The 14,502-nt window shown below is 35.2% G+C and overlaps 1 long non-coding RNA gene across 1 annotated transcript in view; it reads right to left on the reverse strand.

Annotated features, from left to right (window-relative positions):
- Positions 1–14,502, reverse strand: part of LOC103690870 (uncharacterized) — a 43,693-nt gene that overhangs the window by 7,766 nt on the left and 21,425 nt on the right. The gene's annotated exons all lie outside the window — the stretch shown is intronic.

Raw genomic sequence — 14,502 nt, forward strand, 5'->3', positions numbered from 1 at the left:
CTTTCTTAGGTGACCTTTACAGAATTGGTATAGGTTCTTCTATGGGAAATTTTGATAAATTGACCCATCAATTCACCTTGATTTAATACTTTTGGGGAGATAATTATCAAACTAATTTTCTGAGTAGATAGAGGCTTATAAAAATAATCAATTCCCTTTGAGTTTTGATATTTTTAAATTTGATTTATTTGTCTTTTTTGAATTAAAATTTTAGTTAAACTAGGTATTAAAGGGTTTGGTAGATTGTCATTTGGGGAATGGTCCATTTCATTGAGGTTATCATATTTGTGGTTATAGTATTTCCTTACTATCCTTTTACTATCCATGAAACCCATTGCTTTGCCCCTTCTTAATTTCATATTTCAGTCATTTGAGGATTTTCTTTCATATTTTTATCTGAACTTTCTATGAATATATATTAATTGCACAAAGTAATATTCATTATAACATCTTTGTACACGTCAATAACATATTTAAATCCTTCTTGTTCATCCTCTGTTGTCCTCTCATATCCAACCATCCCCCATCTCCTGCTGGTCCTCCTCCTCTTCCCAAGTAGTTCCCTTTCTACTTTCTGTCTTTGCTTTAAAATCTATACTTTGTATCTCAGAGAAAATATGATATTTGTCTTTATAAACTTGGATTACCATACTTAATATAATTGCCAGTTCTATCCATTTTCCTGAAAATGATGTGATTTCATTATTCTTTGTTGCTGGATAATATTCCATTGTATATATGTACCATTTTTGTTATCTGATCTGGCTGCATGATTATCAAGTTTATTAATCTTTTCTAAGAAATACTATTCAACTTCATTTAATTTTGTCCATTTATTTCCAGCTTTTTAATTTCATTTATTTCTCTAATTTTTATTATCTATTTATTTTTATTTCTTTGGATATCATTCACTCTTTGAATAGTTTCCTATGGAAGAAACTTAAGCTATAGATTTTAAAACTTTTTTTAAATTATAGATTTAAAAATGTTTTTTAAATACTATTTAGCATTTAGTACTATAAATGTGTCTACAAATTCAGCACTGGCTGAATCCCACAAGCCCTGATATAAGTTCTATTTTTTTTTATTTTCATCTAATGCAAAGTATTTTTCTTTCTTCTGAAAACCTAATATTTGACCTACATGTTATTTAGAATTGTGTTCTTTACTGTCCAAATATTTGTGGATATTTTTCAACTATCATTTTGTTGTTCATCTCTATTTTAATCATATTACTGTCTGAAAGCATACATTGTATGGTTTCTATTCTTTAAAACTTAATATAATTCCCTTTATATCCTGAAAGTGAACCGTATGGTATTCTTTGATATCTATAAATTGAAACATACTCTGTTGTTGATGTATCATATAGATGTTAGCAAGATCTAGTTGATTGGTGGTCCTTTTTAGTTCTACGATATTTTTGCACATTTTTTTGCCTACTGAATCTATCAAGAAATAATAAACTTGAAATATAATTACAGAAGTGCTTATTTTTTAATCTTGTTTTTTGAACTAAAATGACAATCTGACTTTTAAAGATTTTCTTTTATTTTTAAGTAGTATGTATTTATGTGGATATGAGCACACAAGTACAGAAGCCTGTGTAGTCCAGAGGAGTTGAACACTCCTGGAAGTGCAGTTACAGGCAGTTATAAGCTGACTAATGTTGGTATGAGGAACTGAACATAGGTCTACTCCAAGAGCAGCACATGCATTTTAAGCACTGAGCATCTCTCCAGCCCCAGCTGACTTTTAATTGGGAGTGCTTAGACCTATTGATGTTGAAACCCCTGCTGGTAAAGTTGAATGAGTATCTACCACACTTTTTACTATTTCTCCATTCTATGTGCTTCCTTGCTCTTGGTCTCATTTTTCTTCTACTCCATTTATGCCTATAGTATATCATATATTATTTCATTTCATTTTTCAACATGTAAGCTATATTTTTTTCTTATTCCTGGAGAGAGAACCCAGGGGTTTTCACTAACTAAATTCCAGTCTTATATTTTAGTGTTTGCCACTGATGTTATAACATACATTCCTAACTGATCAGACTCCATTTTCAATTAACACTGTACCACTTCACAAGTATTACAATCATAACAAGATTCTCAAATTATTCCTCTCATTCCTTATAATACTAATGTCATTCTTTTTGCCTACCTATACGATAATCACCAATTATAATGTTGATATACACCTAGTAGAAAAATGATAATTAAGAATGAACTTTTGGGAATATTTAAGTATATGGGGGAAGAATAAATTAAAAAAACCATATACTTGAGGAAATAAAAAATGAAAAAAAATTACCTCTATATACTCACCCTATAATAATCTTCCTTTCTTCACAGAGATCCATATGTTTTACTACATTATTTCATCTATTTCTGAAGAATGTTTTTCAACCCCTCTTGTAAGAAAGGTCTACCAGTGATACATAACCTCCAGGTTTCTCTAGATATTTCCCAATTGTCTCCTGTTACTCAGAATTCTTGCTGATGTAGTGAGAAGTATGCTGCCGTCCTATAACATGGTCTCAATCTTTGTGTCAGCCTGTATCGCCTTCATAAGTGCTCCTCAGGTTGATTTTCCCCCACCCCCTGTTTCAATGACACAGGAAGGATAAAAGGGGATTGGAGCTGAGTATTTATCTCTTCCAAAGTCAGCTGGGCACTCATAAAACCTCATTCAGTCATGCTCTGACAGAACAGCTTCCCTGGACTGTAGGCCATAAGTATAGTTAGAATGCTCTGAGTATATTTCCAAATAGTTAATCTTGCCCACTCCTTGTGGGGAAAAAAACAAGGGGATTTTTTTCCTATCTTTACTGCAGAACCTCGAACAGATCCTGTGGCTAAAACTCATACAAATAAAACTGCCTCTGTTGGAGTTTTTAATTCTCACGCTTGTCTATTCTGAGCCTCTAGCAATTTATCAACTCAAGTTTGTTTTCCTACCCCACAACTGGCTCTAATGGTGATATTTTGCTCCTAGATTTCTGATCTTATGAGCCAAGGTCGTCTGTATCTGCCCATCTGTCCAACTAGAGGAATGTACTTTTCTCTGGGACTTCAGTTCTCTGGTACATGTAAGAAGAATTGATTTTTAAAATTTTTTTTCTGGCTATGTGGATGAGAATGATGACCTACAAGCTCATTCTATATGAGCACAAATACCAGACATCTCTCTTGCCTCTTTTTCTATATACAATTATTTCCCTCTGTAGAGCCTTTTCCTTGTTATTGGAATCTTTAGACTTAGGACATCTTCAAGTCTCTCCAGCTTTGTTTCAAGCTCCCTTACAAATATGTCTCCCTTTCATGTCAGATCAAAACTGCTCATGCTTCTCATAAGTGTGTAACTATTGATAGAAGCCAGTGATGGATTCATGCTAATCCATTAATGTGACTTTGTTTTAAGCCCAAATAATTAGCTCTGTCCATGCATACATTTCAAGACGCCATTCAATTTTTGTGTTCCCTATAGAATTTGGCACATAGTAGGTATTCCACACATGGGAAATTTCTTTAAAAGGATTTTCATAATGAGTGGGGTAAATGTTATTATGTGTATGATCAATTCCATGTGTTTGGAAAGAGCATCATGTTTTGGAACGACCAAGAAAGGCTTCATGATGGAAGCTGAAACTGAATATTACCCTGAAGAATGGATGGGATTTACGTTGAATCAGAGGAGAATGAAATGGCATTCCAAGTTTTGGGCACAGCATGAGCAAAGCTGCAGAAACAAAATAAGATGATGCTCTTTCTACTGTTAAAAAACAGCCATAACTGGGACAGCCTCATGACTTGAGATCTTTGAAGACACTGGCACACTATAGAACTGATTAAGTATGGTTATGAAAGGAGTACACTCAGCTTGGAAGATATTAAGTCAATAACAAACAATAGCTAAGGGTTTTTTTTTTTAACACAGTTAAATAATGCTTCTCTGCCAGTACTCAGTACTAGGTCTTAATTTTAAATCTAGGTTTTCAGTTGAAGTATTACATGTACTATAAAAATTAAAATATTGATTACTAGGCTCATAGCACAGTAACTATGGAAATTAAACATGGAATGATCTTGATTGCTGTTTATTAAAAGGGAACATAGTCTGGAGTGAAATATCGAGTGTACATAATTTCCCAACCTACTTTATCCTAAAGTGTAAACATGAGAAGCATTCAAGAAACATTCTCTAAAAGTATAAAATAACATCTTTTTAAAAGAAGATTGTTATGATATCTTGAATCATTCTTTGAACCCATTTAAAGGCACATGTATGAAAGAATTTGCTAACTGAAGTCCAAACTAAGAGAAAGCACCTTTCATATTATCCAGTGAAGTGTGGATCCTAGACATAAATTCATGTCTATCTAACTCTAAACCATATTATTTAAACAAAACTATGCTTTCTGAAAGAAAGAAAGAAAGAAAGAAAGAAAGAAAGAAAGAAAGAAAGAAGGAAAGAAAGACTTTTTTGACCCTAGATTACTATCATGAAAGGAAGTTATAATTGTAAATCAAACATGGGGTTAAGAAAGTAAATAGCCTTGATACTTAACTATTAAAAGTTCTATCAATTCTGAAAATCTGTGATCTAAAGATCTTAAGAACATGCTTTAGTATCATATAAAGTAGATATGTAAATAATTATACACTTATCTACACACTAAACAACAGTATTTTTGCTTCCTAGCAAAATTCCCCACTATATAGTCTTCCTTTGAAATTTCATCTCAGCTTTCCAATGTTCTTGGATTTTCTGAGCTGCAAATGTCAGCTCCTACAGGCTTCCTATGATTAAATAAATTACTGGGTCTTATCCCCCGAAATGTTGAGTTGGCAGAAGCCTCTAAACAAAACTCAAGTTGTCATAGATTCTGTACTGCAAAATGACTGTTTGGTTAGTACTCTAAAATGTATGAAATGGTTGTGCATATCACTGTAATAATTTTGACATACCATGAAGGAAATTGGGTAATGTACTTTCAAATCAAATTAAAAATATCAACTATTTCTCTGAGTTAGGAAATAATTCAAATCTTATAATATTACTTTTGCTTAATATCCTTAGTAGTCTCAATTTAGAACTTGAAAATGACTATTTACAACACATGACAAATACTGTGCTGTGCTTGTAAAGTAACTTGGGTGATGCACCCTCTGAGATTGTCCTCTCGTGCCAGCTCCCAGACATCTTGCCACTTCAGATCTACAATCAAATATAGTCCAATGAAATGAATCTTGTGCTTTTGACAGCTGGGCAGAGATGAAGACATCTTGAATCAGGCTTGAACTGCTGTCAAAAACAACACCTTGCTTCATCTCCCTCCCCTCCTACTCTTGGAGTTTAGGGTCAGTCACCTGGAACTGGAATGACTATCAGAAGCAATTTTTTTTTTTGTCAAACAGCAAGACAGGATTTAGGAATAGTTTGTATAATGGCAACAAGATTTTGTTGTTTGCTTACTATAACCTAATTTCAACATTCCTGCTAGACTTCAGAATTCCTTAACTTTCTATTGAGTTATAGAAAAATCTCTCCTCTCTCCCTCCCTCCCTTCTCCCTTCCCTTCCCTCCTCCTCCCTCCCTTGCCCCTCTCTCAACCTCTATCTTTCTTCCCTCCTTCTCAAGTCACCTACTAAGTTCCCTTATGTAATTATGCATGAGAGGTGGGAACTACTTCTCCCCTAACAGAGCATACAGCAACTCAGAAAACACCAATGGCAATATGAACACTAGAGGCTCCCCTGATAACAAAGGGTTATACAATGATAATTCTTTAAGTTAAAAATATTGGTTTTCATTAAATGTACACCCCTAAGTTTTAACCATCTTTATCCTTTTGCATGGAAACTCAGGATATGATACAGCCTTTGTATTGAAAGGTTTGGAAAACTGCTTGAGGTCAACAACTACCATTTGGCTACAAATGAAAGGGAAGTTGGAGTCACAAGTTGCAGGACTGTGGTGAACGCCTTTGAACCAGGACAAAATGAAAGCAGTTGTCCATAACCAAAGGTCTTTTCCAGTACCGAGCACGAATGAAAGGTTTCCAGGGCAGATTTTGAGCAGATTTCTTTGAGGAGTCCTCCAAAGCCTTCCCAAAGGGCTATTACTAAGTCGAAGACAGTAAGTTCAGTTCTCTCTGTGTCCAGCTGAAATTCCTCTACTGAATATCAACTTGATATTGGAAAATAGATGAACTTGATTCTTACCATCCTTTAAAACTCCTAAGGATTTTCAATTTATGTAGCATGAAACCTATCTAACAAGGCTTTCAAAGCCAGAGGAATAAGGTCACAGATCTGGGCATCTGAAATCAGGTCTTACTCAATGTGTGACTGAAAATTTCCAACCACTCTCTATATTATGTTAAGAAGAAAAGAATGAGCCATAAAAATATTTTAACACAATTTCACACAGTTAATTTACCAAGAGGTCAAAAGGTTATCTGAAATAAGAACGAAGTGGGAACAGATCTAAGCTCTGAGCTGCCACTACGGGGCTTATGGTCAGTGGAAATACTAGACACTGAACTACAACAAAACCTTTCTACTGAGCTCTTACTGTCTATTTGCACTTTGTTCTAGAATATAGGCAAAAAGACACACTTGTGTGTTCTCAAGGAGGGGCTACATTCCAAAGGGTAGACTTGGAACATTAGTTTCTTTATGATTGCATATAGGACAAGAAAAATATACTTGTGGCTATATTGCTATCTATCTATATGTTTGCAATAAATGTTTCTGCAGCTGGGCTTTGAGGTCGTTGAAGGTAGTTATTTTATTTATTACATTGAGCAAAGATAATAGACATATCAATATATTTGGATAGATAAAGATACTAATAAATAAGAGAGTTGTTGGTTATGTAATAAAAACCAGGAAAAGATCAAAGTTGGAAGCATATAATCTCATTTTTCTCCAATCTGCTCGCTCTACTTAGAGTGAATTTTTCCTGCAGATTTAATAAGATTACTGCATTAGGAAAATGGTTCTGCATTGTTTTGGGGATAAACACATGAAGCTTTTATGAATAATACCCAAGACCATTTATAATGTGCTCTCTGCATGCCTCAATTCTCACTGTAGTATGGGTCATACCACTGTAACCCTAGTTTATTCTCCATGTACACTGCAAGTTTCTTGATGGTAAAAATTCATCCCATTCATTTGTGTGGTACCAGCAAGTAAAATGGTTTTATCTCAAATCCTACTAAAGATCTAGCAGTATCTTCTAATGGCATTGGAACAATATTACTACACATTCAATTATCCTCAGATTCTCTTTCACTTAATTTTGCCTCACAGACCTTGCAAGAATTGTCAAATAATTACATGAGTCAGGAAACTTAGTATACAGTCCTATCTACCCTGCATCATGATTTATATGTGTACATGTCTCCTCATTTAGAAAAATAATATCACCTGTATTTTATGCATTACATAACTCCTAAGCTATTATACATTCTGGGCTAAGTTGATACAAATAGTCTTATGTACAAATAATGTGTGGAAAAATAATTTTGTAAATGCAGACTTGTGGTTTTAGTGGTAATTAATATGAGGTGACTGTGTGTGGAGACAGCCTGCTTTGGATTTGAATCCTGGATCAGTCATCTGATCAGGGACTATGTTTTTATCACATTCTTCATCTGTAACATGGAATTAATAATGATATTTCTTTGGGCTTTATTGAAGGTTAGTGAGAAAATTCAGATGAAGTAATTAAAATATTACCCTAGCACATCATAGATTCTTCGATGCCAACTAATGCTTACAGTTATCTGATACTTGATTATGGTTGTGCCTGTCAAGTTATCCATAAAGTAAAGACATAAGCTGTACAAGCTTTATGGCTGCCCAGACCCTAAGAATTGAACTATAGCATGCTCAGAGAAAGAATTGCCTCTAAACATTATTCTCAGCCTCAAACTGTAACATACACGGTCAATGCTTGAGAGCATTCCAACACTCCAGGTGTGCCATCTGGTCTTTGAGATTAAGTATATTTTCATTAATTTTGAAACTGCTTCTTTTCTAGTAACCAGGTTTACATGGTTCCAATGTAAAAGCCCCCCCCCCACACACACACAGAGAGAGAGAGAGAGAGAGAGAGAGAGAGAGAGAGAGAGAGAGAGAGGTGTGATATGAAGGTTTCCTCAAAAACTCTTTCCTAATCCCTACTGAGCTTTCTTGCTTGATGAGAAAACCAATTGTGAAAGCTTCCTTCATCCAGCAATAGCAGCAGAGAATGCACGATGACTGTCCTGTGCTTTTCAGTTCATTGTCTTAGAGTTGTAGATGAGAGTAACTCACCCCCCCCCTTATGCCAGTTCAGCCATGACTATGTACTGAGTTTCCCAAACCTCTTCAGAAGAGACCATCAAGATTTTTAACTTAGAACTGAAGAAAAAGAAAGAGTAGGGTGAGTGGTATTCAGAAAGCAAATAGATTAATAATTTTTACACATGAATTTTCAGTGTACAGGGACTCGGTGGTCCGTGTTGACCTTAAAGCCTCAGACTCCCAGAGGTGGAAGATTGTTGTGTGGTCTTGAAACAAAGGGGACTGTGAAAGGCAGAGCTTTATGTAGGTTAAGAGTTAAGGGAGATTTTAACGGATAAAAAATGCCTCTTATTTTAACTTCTGGATGGACAAACCTCAAAATGGAGAGAAAGGAGTGCATTAAATAGTTTTATGTCAAAAAAAAAACCTGACAAGAAGATGAAAGGTCACTCTGTTAGCTTAACTCAGATTGCCTCACCTCTATGAGAATCACTCAACTGACAGCAGATAGAGGAACATTGTTTTGGTTTCTAACAGTCTGTTAAAATTGACTTTATGACACTTGCAGCGAATTCTAAGTATATTTTTAGTACATGTGTTTTTTTTCTCTGCCCTCCCCTAACACATTTATTTCTGATGTTACTTTTGAAATGAGCTATTTTGGTTGCTTCTGTAGATCACACACAATTCCCAATAACTAATTTTAACTTTTTCATCTGGTTCCAGGAATGAGACAGTGCCCAACAGAAAGTTGCTGTTGTTGCCTTTGGAAAACTGAACTCTCTCAAAAGAAAAGTAAAGCATGAGCCCTGAATTCACCAGACCAATGGGCCTGCAGATAGAGTAAGGACTCAGTAGGGGCTAAGGGGCTCCTTTTAAGCTTCAAACTTCTCGGACTTTTCATTGTTATTCCTTTAAAATTCATTTATTCAAAGTAGATGTAAAATGTCCAATTTTGCAAGTGCTTTCTAATTTATTTATTTCTAATTATTAATTTAGTTATCAAATAAACCAATTTTAATTTTAGTTGTCTCTAGCAAATAATTGTTCTACTGATAAAAGCATCTAAGTCTACTTTTTCATGTCCAAGTATATTTTTAGGTCACTTTGGTCTAAAAACCATTCAGTGAATTAGTGCAATTGATGACTTTATTCAAATATATAATTCACCTTAATAATGGCTGGATTCTACCTCACAACTAATTGATTCAGTATACTTTTACTTTAGTTTTATCAATTGATAATCAATCTATTCAGTCAGTCAAGATTTAATAGACTATATTTATTCCATTAGATGAATAAGTAAAAGAGATGCTAAGGACAGAAAGGCACAGAGTTCTGGAAAGATTTTGACAAATGAAGTTAGAGATAAATTACTTTTCTTGTACACACACACGGGTATTTTTGAGATGTAGCCCAGTTCTCTTGCCTCTGTCTCACAAGTGCTGGGATTTCATGCATGTGCCACCACACCTGGCCTTGTGTTTATTAAATGTGCCAAGTTAAAGAAAATTCTTGTAAGAAAATAAAATTGCCAATAATTGCTATTCATTAACAAAAATCATGAGTTCATGATAGCCTGTGGAAATTTTTGGTTGTGTCTTTGACATTTTTGAAATATTCCAGTTTTTAAATTCCAATGCAAAAATAATTTTTCAATCAATTGATATGTTTAACCAATCACTTTATAAGTAAATCTCAACATGATCAGTGCACTGAAGATTATTTAGGAAGAAGGCTACCGAACAAGAAAATTTGACCAAAATTTCTACAGGGTAAATATAAATATTAAAAAACTACACTTAAATATTAAATCCAGAATGCGAATAACTATTGACCTGTATGCTTCTAGTTCAAAAGTGAATACATGTCGTACCATGGGTGTCTCCAACTCTCTTTGAATTAATTACAGAAGACATAATGTAGGAAACCCAGTTCAAGCAGATGTTCTTACACCTCCACTTTCTCGTCATCTGCTCATATGGACACCACATCCCTGAAACGGTTTAAATTCTCTAGGATGCATTCTTCTCTGTTTCTCACCTTGCCTCTATCCACGATGCATTACAATTTCTAATTAAGATTGCCATGATACAATGTCACACTTAAGGCCTTAATTTCTCAACCTATATTATCACCAAAATGTTCTTTAATAATTGTGAAGAAACTACTACAATCATGAGTTCTTTTGAAGTGATTAAAATTGGAAAACGTTATGTTCTTTAGAATAAGAAAAGCATATGGACACTTTCCTGCACAATTTTTTCCTATTTTAAGTCAAAATAATAGGTGAAAGCAGGAAAGTACATAACTAAATATTCATTAGGCTCAATGAGAGGAGAAACTACATATTTTCATCAGGAGGCCCCCAACACCCAACACCAGAATATCTGGATATATATATATATATATATATATATATATATATATATATATATATATATGAAAATATTTTAAATATGATTAAAAATAAAATGTATGTTTAAAAATCAAACATTTTAAAAATAAATGAATTAATTCCTACAAGGCACTTAAGTCACCAGCAAACATGATAAAGGCATGTCTCATGTTCTCAAAGAATTCACAAGAATCCATACAAGTAATTTAGTTGGTTATAAAATAAGTGTTGGAATAGAATACAGAAGGGGGACTATGAGAGTAGAAGGACAGCCATTCATTTTGACTGGGGGTATTTAAGAAAGCCCCCTAAAAAGGACAGCACTTTTGCATCAGTTCCAGTTTTTTTGCACCCATTTTGTGCCAGGAACTTTCTGACCTGGCTACTTTTACCCAGCCATTTTGATGTGGCTTAAGATAAATAAACCATCATGCTTTCGTCAGTTTTCTAAATTACTTAGTAATGTGTAAAACAGATGTCCTTACCCTGAGACTTGCCCCAATGCTAGCCTTTACCAGAAGGTGAAATGCAGGGTGCAGAGTAGAGCTGGCACATTTATACTTTCCATTTACAAAGAATGGCGGCCTGGCCTCCTTTACTCATCTCTAAAGTTCAAAAATTTTACTCAATAAATCATAAAATCACATTCCCATTCTCTGAGAGTTTATGTAGACCTTTAGATTTTACACACACACACACATATATGCATATATATATATATATATATGTAAAATGACTCCAAAGAGAAATGATGCTTGAGCAACATTGTGTTCTCTTGTCCTTAGTCTCCGAGTTTGCAGGAATTCTTCAATCGGATTCCTCAATGCAATTTCATGCATGATGTTATAACATTCCTCTAACTGGGGCCGTTCAAACGTATGATCGACACAACCTAGAAGGCAAGTTGCAGACACATGTCCCTCGGTGGTACAGTGCTTGCATTGGCAAGACTCTAGGTTTGGTCTGCAGCAGAGAGGTAGAGAAAGTGAAGAAAGGAGATGGGCAAATCAGCCTGGCTGATACTTTCATTTTTTCTAACTGTGAAGGTAATAATGGTTGATATTTTTAAAACCAGGAGTGGAGTTAGAGAGATGGCTCAGTAAAGTGCTTGTCATACAAGCATGAGGACCCAAGTCCACATCTCAAACATCAATTAAAAGAAAAAAGAGCCGGGCATGGCAGTGCACCTGCTATCCCATTTCTGATTAAGTAGAAATAAGCAGATCACTGGAGCTTCTAGCTGGTGAGCTCTAGGTTCAGTGAGAGATATTACCTCAGAAAGTAAGGCAGAGGGCTGGGGAGATAGCTCTGTGTATGATGAGCTTGCCACACAAGCATGAGGACCTGAGTTCAAATTCTCAAAGCCTACATAATTGTGTGTGTATATATAGATGTACACGCATTATATATTATATACATGTGGGATCATCTATAATCACAGCACTTTTATCAAAAGGAAGAGGTGGAGAAATGGGAATCCTTCAATGTTCACGGTAGACATACACAATAAGGAATGAGAGATTCTATCTCAAAGCAGAAGGTAGATATGGCATACAAGTTATACTCTGACCTCCACATATGTGGTGAGGTTCATGCACAGCCACATTCACAAACATGTATACATGCATTCATACATACATATCATATACATCATATAACACACACACAAACACACACACATACATACACACATACCCTATATACAAGATAAACTCTATACACCAGAAAATATAAATGATTGAAGAAGTTCAATATTGAATTCTAGCTTTCTCACTCTCACATGCACATGTGTGCCCACATACATAAGCACACATGTACAAGCAACCATATATACTCCAAACAATAAAACAACAGTCAAAAAAGGTAACAAAGGAAAAAGTAAACTCCTCCTCTAACTGGTACTGCAGTTAGGTAGAGCAGTTATGCCACATAGCAATAGTTTCAAAACAATTTGAGTTCCTTGTTGGTTTTTTGATAATAATAGATCAAATGTCCAGCTTTGGATTTTTTTCAGTACTGGTCACGGAGCACAGAGCCTTGCCCATGCTAGACAACAGCTCTGTCACTGAGTCATAATCCCTGCCTCCAGTACTGAGCTGGAAATGATGAGGGTCCAGAAGAAAAGAAACTGAGAGTCTTACCAGAGTAAGGAAAACTGTGTCGTCAAATGAGGTGCCGTTATGACCAACAACTACTTAAAGATGCACCAACTCTATAAAATGGAGACATGAGGAAACATTTCAATACCTCACGGAAGTGAAAGATGAAATAATAAGAAAGAATTCAATAAAGGTAAAATATTAAACCCGTATTATGTTTTTACATTTGTCTAAACTTTATTCTGTTACATACTATGATAGGTAAGAGGAAGGAAAATGTTTCTTTTCATCTGATCTGAAGTAGTATATCTCCACATCCAGTTATCTTGAACTACATAGCATTCTAGATAGTGGATCTAAGTTTCTACCCATTCCCTTGTCTCCCAATTACTGCCTACCAGGAAAACTAAACAGGGATAAGCCTGTGAACATGAATACCTATAGAAGTAGGTTACCTCCTTAGAGAATATAATCAAAGCCAAGGACTAAAAAAAATGAATATGAATACACACAACTTTATGCATGTAATTCTGAAGGTTCATAGGCTTGATTTAGTTAAGGGCTCCTGTCTTCATTTCTTTTGCTTCTGAACACATTGCTTCCTTTCTTGTCTATGCATACAACATTCTTAGCAGGGCATTAGCAGTGTGACCTTCTAGAAACAGGTTCCGGACTTACTCTTGTTCTTTGCCTCAGACGTTCTGCTGATGGCATGTGGATAGTGGTTTAACTTAACTTGACGTGGGGTCCTTGGGAAACTGGCATGTTGCCACAACTGCTAGCCCTGTCTTGGAAGCTAATGTGCCATCTCGTGTATAACAATAACACAGTAAAAATAACAGAACAGAATTCCCTAAACCATTTTTAAAAACCCAACTAGCACATTAACAGGCATGCAAAACCCAACTGGAGGTGTAGTTTTTTTCACCTTCTTTCTACATTAATTTTTCTTCCTGATTTCAATTAGCCAAACTTGAACGGAGACATTACAGACAGTTCAACTCCACCTCAGAGCTGTGCAGACAGCTCTTGTTGCCAAGCCGTCTATCACCAAGACAACTGGGCCAATGTGCTTTGCTCTGGGTAAATAGCTCATCAGGGCCAGTTGCAGAAGGAGCCATTTTACAATGACCTCCCATTGGATCAAAATCCGTATGCTTAGTGATCCAAACTATGTTTTGAAAGTCCATGGGGTTATAAATATGTAATCATTAATATTTTCACAGAATTCTTTGCACTGATGAAAAGTGCTTTAGCTCCAGAGATCGTTTGTTTACCAGTTGATTTGAGGGATCTAACAAGTGCAGAGTTCTTGTTTGTGAGTCCTTGTTATTTTTTCCCTTTGTATCAACCACAAGTTTCTTCCAACACAATCTTGTCAACAACAACCCCCCCAAAGTGGTCATCAGTATATAGCAATCTTCCTGTATCTATTCCTCTTTTCTTAAAACATTCTGAATAAAAAGCACTGATAAAATGGGAGGTGGTTGGCATTCCTGCCTCAGAAGGAGCCATCAACTAAGGTTAAGGTTTGGACACAACACCATTTAATGAAATCATGTTTTTAATAACTTCAGTACATATAAATGAATAAGAAATTAAAAAAAAAAAAACCTCAGCAGAGTCAAAGAGAGCTGTCTTTTTCATCTTGTTTTGTTCGTTAATTTGGAATACGAGTTCTGAGCCTCAGATTCTTTGGGGT

The sequence above is a fragment of the Rattus norvegicus genome, chromosome X, assembly GCF_021556685.1.
Source record: "Rattus norvegicus strain SHRSP/BbbUtx chromosome X, alternate assembly SHRSP_T2T, whole genome shotgun sequence".
NCBI classification, from domain to species: domain Eukaryota; kingdom Metazoa; phylum Chordata; class Mammalia; order Rodentia; family Muridae; genus Rattus; species Rattus norvegicus.